Raw genomic sequence first — 6,000 nt, 5'->3', positions numbered from 1 at the left:
CTGTGACTGGATAATGCTATTCAGTAGGAGGAGTGTATAAAATATTCCCATTAAAAATAGAGAAGCTGAGACTCTAAGAAGTAATTTGAAATAAAGCTGAAGATAGAGTTGAATATCCAGACGAAATGCCAAAATTCTATCAGCCATTTGATGTTTCTGAATATCTTGGTGTCTAGCATTGTGTAGGTAAAATATCCAGCTGCTTGTCTAAATTTTCCATTTTTCATCCAGATGTTTCCATTTCTTATTGTACATGGATATATTTAATAATATTTATAGTTTAATTAGGCATTTATGAAAGCAATTATGAAGTTTGATTGGATATTCATAGTTTTGAAACTATAAAGAATAGCATAAAATGTTTGTACTGCTATAATAAAATTCTATTTTTATTTTGCAAAGATGTACTTGATTTTTCAATAGAGGAAAGAACTTTAAAAATTCAGTGTAATAACAAATTTGACACATCTGTTCTTCCTGTACAGAATCTTGAGACTTGTGGGGCTGACATGGGCCTTAGGTCACAGAGTGCTTATAAAGGAGGGCCACTTCCATGAGACAAAGAGATTGGGTAGGAGACGTCTAAGATTCATACTGAGCTGAAAGCTGCCTTCCTGAAGGTTTTGTCAATGAAGACTTTCTCAGATTTTTGAGATTGTTGCTCAGAATCTATTTTCATCCCTCTCCGTCAGACCAATGCTATAACTATTTAGAGACAACTCTCGTGTCTCTCCTGACTTCTCCCTTGCTCATGCAATGTATCTTCTTTTTCTTCCATCATTCTTCATATAATCTGGTGTTGAAACTCTTCTCTACCCTAATCTCAGACCCCTGTATATACAGTCCTGTATTTTAATTTCCTTTGTAAACAATAACACTGGTAACTAATTCTGATACTCTCCCTGGAGTCTGACCAGGTCAGAAGACAATGAGACTATTGCATTTCTTATTTTGGGTGCTATTGATATGCATGCAGCCCACATATTCAACAGTGCTTTTGAAGTTACATTTCCCTGCTGATTTCTATTATTTGATGTTAACTGAAACAGCTAGATTTTTTTTTAATGTAAGTGGCTCTCTTTTTATCTCCTCCATCCTGTTTGGAGGCTTTGACTTTGCAACACTACTGAAAACACGGCATTAGTTTTCTCCCTATTGAGTTTTATCTTGTAAGCTTCTATGTATCATTCTGCCTATTCAGAAGTTTAAGTCTGTGTCTAATATGCTACCTATCCTTTCCATCTTTGAGTCAGTTGAAAACTCAGAAAGCCTGGTTTCAGTATATTTTTTTAAGTATTTGATTAAAATTTGAATAAAACAGAGATAGACCTGTAGTATGTATGTCCTTGGAGATATCTCTCCTGGCTGATGACAATGAGAACCTTGGACCCATTCCTTGAATGCAACCCCTGGAAGAGATCTGTGTTTATTCAGAATCTGAGGCACATCTTTGAGAATAAACAGGTTTTATTGTGGAGTTTACAATTTGAGCACCTTAAGGGTTTCATTTATTGCCGAGAATTAGCATCTAATTAATTTGTTAAAATGTTTCAACAGCAAACAAAGTAGGTAAAGAAAAAAAAGCAAAAAAGAAAAAAAATTGGTTGTTACCACATGCAAGAAGTGAAGTTGAATTGTGCCCTGATTAATTGATTAAGGATGGTTCCTGTGGTGAATAATTATGTTCAATAACTGTCAATATAATTTGCAATCAATTATCACTTATAAAACCAGCCTATAGCAAACTCAGTTTTACATGCATCCTAATGCAACTGCCACATTAGGAAGCATGATTTTCCATTTCTTTCATAATGTCCTTTATTCAGCATATCATAATTGAAAGCTTTCACTTTATATCCAACAAGGTATCTCCCTTCCACTTTCAGAAATTGCCTTAAAACTTGTTTTTTCTTTTTTCTAGAAATTCCATTATGATTAGTGGCTGTGGTCAGAAGTTATCCAGCCTGTGACAGATTGAATTTCTCACTATTCTTCACTCTCCTGTAGGGAGATTATACATCCATACCTTTGCCATGGCCTCATGGTGGGTGAAGAATACTTTCCTATCCTTTGACTTTGGGGTTTTGGCATGAGACTTGCTTTGGCCAATGAGATGTTAGCAGACATGCCTTAGCAGAGGACTGAAATGTGCTTAAGTAGATGGGCTTGCCCTGTTGGACATCACCATAAGAGCTTCCCCAGGTACCTGCTACCCTTTCAGCCTAGATCTCAGAATGAACACACATGGAACAGACCTGAGCCCAATCTGCAGCAGAGTCATGCCCAGTCAGACCCTCAATCTGAAGCGAAGTTGCCTACAGAGCCTAGCTTAGATGAGTTGAGTCCCAGCTGACTTGCAGTTCTATGAGCATTGGAATAGATGTTTATTGTTGCATGCCACTGAGTTTTGGGGCTGATTTTTTTTTACACAGCCTTTTCCTATTAAGTACTATTTCTTAATTCAAGTGGGAAATTTGTTGTTTATACTATTGCTTATGTTCAGAAATAATTCATTGAGTCAAAATTTAGCTGCCAGGAACCTTACTAATCTGTAGTGTAGCCAAGAATACAGAAGAGAGGACTATAGCTGTAACGAGTGGCCCAAATAGATATGATGTTCACACACTAATGCTCTTATATTTATTCCTAGGAGAATTCTTCAGACACTCAGGTATACTTATTCTAATCCTTACATTCAATATAAAATCTTTGCTAGCTGATTTCCTCATCATAAAAATGTAAAAGTGAGATAAAGTCTGTTCCAGTAGGCACATGAAAGGAAATACAGACAGCCTATGACTTGATGGCAAGTGGGAAAACCTGCCAAGTGTAACGGTCTGGGATTTTCTGTGTGGAGCCAGGAACCCGCCTACTTCTGGAGGTCCTGAGAGCAAATCCCAAAGCTGAGGTTCATAAAGATGCATACTCTTGGGGCATAAGGCAGCATGCTAGGGGTATAGAAAATGTGTCTATTTTTTCCAGCTTTATTATAACTAGAATAGCAGGTCCTGTTTTTTTCTTTCTTTTAAGTACTAGTAAACTAAAAAGGGAGGAACTCCTTTTTTTTTTTTGTCAATTAAGGGCATCTGTCAACATCATTTGGTAATGGAAGGCTTTTTAAAATATTAACTAAATAAGAGGGATGTAAACCTCCTAAAAGAGGTCATTTGGCAAAGTTTCACTTTGAACCAATATTAGGGAACCATTGATTTAAATTATTGACTTCTCTTTTCCACAAGCAAAGATAAGATCTAGTATTAAATACAAAATTTAGATAATATTTTAAGATAAAAGTGGGGCATTTCATGACTCTTCTCTTGGAGACAGATGTTTACCCTTTTCTGCTGGTAGGAGAGGTTGTCTAGAAAAATTTGAGAGCTTTTGTTCTGTTATTAAATCAAGCTGATGTTAGCCTGTTTGAGAAAACAGGGAAATATATTACACATTTTAGAATGTAGCACACATTTCCTCAAATGGTTAAAATATAAATGATGATAATGCTTTAAATTTAGGAGTAAATTGTTGTTTACCTGGAAATGTAGCTATGGAGTCTCATTTGTTACCCATGTAATCTAGATAGCTGAGTCTCTATTGTATATCAATCAAGCAAATCTTACCTCTTCCAGGGAACTTCTAGTGAGACGTAGCAGTGAGTTAATTCATAGTGATTCTTAGAGCCAAAAAATGTGAGCTTGTGTCCAGGTCTGATCTCTATGTGGAAAGAAGAGAACATAGCATGCATGGAGAATGCTGAGGGCCAACTTGTCTTTCCCCCAGGCATTCCTCCTGGCTAGCAATTTCCTCCATTGGTGTGGTTACTATGACTTTTACAATGAAATACCACGCAAGGTAAGCCACACAGGCCACCAACATTTTCTACCATGTGCTAGGAAAAATGAGAGACACAAACATAGATTACTCCTGTCTTAAAGAGTTTGTAATGTAGATGGAGAAAGAAGGCAGATAAGAGACACTAAAACAAAACAATAAAGATAAGGCAGTAGTTAATTAATAACTAAACTATGTGTTCTCATTTCCAAGAGTTGTAGAAAGTTTGGGGAGGAGAGGTCTTGCAGGCCTGGAGTAGGAGGAAGGTTTCAGCATCTGAGGATTAGGCCTTGAGGTAGGGAATGATTTTAGGGAGTGGATAGAAGCAGAGAGATCATCCCAGGACCTTGTCACATTGGTAGTTGAAGACTTGAATGGCAGGAACCCAACAGAAGCGGTGGAAAATAACCTTGTATGGTTAGGATTGTGCCAAGATCTCAAGGGCATCAGAATTAGAATTAAAACAGGAGGAAATGGAAGGCTTTTGAGTAGGTAAGTGACCTGGTGATGAGGAAGGTTGATCTGAAGAGAGGAATGACAAGAGGGCAATAGTGAAATGTATACGTGAACCACTTTTTAACCCACAGGTTCTTCATTAATTTAGACAACTTAAGGGTACCCTGAGGAGATGAGATCAGGACCTTCAGATTACGAGACTCACGCCCTGCCAGCTGCACTAAGAGGGCCCTTGAGGAGATGAGATCAAACATAGGTAAGCTTTCCTGTGTGTATATGTTGGGAAAAGGAGGTGGCGATTTGAGGTTGGGTAAATGTCCTAAGGATGATGGGACACTTGAGTGACCAATGCCACTTCACAATTTGACTTCAGGCACATTGGGGGAGTGCATTTGGTAAACAGTTTTAGGGGTCCTGAACAAACCCTGGGCTCTTAGGAAGGCCAACCCCCTCCCTCCTCCAGAAAATTAGGAATGGATAATGCTAGATATTTTGTCTTTTAAAAGAAAGAGAATCAGTCCATGGTGGTAAAAACAATGGCTGTTAGGGATTGTCTTGCATCTTTTATACCTGCAGCAAAATTCTCCAACCCTGAGATCACTGTGGACAGCAGAAATGGACTTTTATGTAGCACTTTCTATGTTATTTCATTTAATCAAATACAAATGTCAACTCTGTGAGGCAAATATTGCTACTTTCATTTAACACACTAGGAGGTGAATGTTCAGTAAAGGTCACATGGTGATAAAAGCAAAACCAGGACTGCCATACCGGTCTTCTGACCACAAAATCTTTGCCCTGCTCTGTTCTTTTTTTCTCATAACATGGAAAGGGGAGCAAGCATTTCAGAAGACCCAAACTGCTGGAGAGAGTGAAACTCTGCATCAGGGAAAATAGCATTTTTGTTTAAGAACTCAAATAATGGAAAATAACAGCAATACATACTTGAATGTGTCCATTTATGCATTCCTCTTGGTCTCTATACAAAAAGTGCTGTTTGAGATGAAAGTTCTCTGTACTCAAATATAGAGAACCAAAACCAGAATGTTTCAACTCTCAATCAAGAACTTACAGACATGAGACAGGAGAATCGCTTGAACCCGGGAGGTGGACGTTGCAGTGAGCCAAGATTGCGCCACTGCACTCCAGCCTGGGCAACAGAGTGAGACTCTGTCACACACACACACACACACACACAAAAAAAGGAATTAAAGACACGGGACAGTGTTTTTCATAGTGTGTTCAGAGGAGGCCAGGCAGCAGGGGAGGGAATGAGGTGGGACCATCCTGGTATCTGGTGCTCTTGACTTCTTCTCCCATCACAGATGCTCTGCTTTTTAAGACAAGTATTTGTTTTCACATATGTGTAAGATTTCCTTTGATAAAGGGTTATACAATTTAAAAACAGAGGGACAGTTTCCAAGTCTAGTTTTTTTCTTTTCCCTCAAATGCCATCAGCTGAACAACTCAATTGGATTTGTTCTGAAATCAAACCTGGTTTTATGTTTGCTGCTACAAATGATACAAAGCAGAATATGTTATTCTATAAATGCAAGAAAATATGACCAAGATATTCAAATAATGACTAATATTCTTGCATAACCATTCAAGTGAGAGAAAAACTGACTCCAGCAGAAAAGCAGCCATGACAACCGCATAAATAATAGGCACTGTTTTGAGATCTTTTGGGTAAATGGAAGATGAACTTGCTCTCAG

The sequence above is a fragment of the Hylobates moloch genome, unplaced genomic scaffold (assembly GCF_009828535.3).
Source record: "Hylobates moloch isolate HMO894 unplaced genomic scaffold, HMol_V3 SCAFFOLD_16, whole genome shotgun sequence".
Classification (NCBI taxonomy): Eukaryota; Metazoa; Chordata; class Mammalia; order Primates; family Hylobatidae; genus Hylobates; species Hylobates moloch.
The sequence above is the reverse complement of the archived record's forward strand: the minus strand, read 5'-3'. Positions refer to the sequence as shown.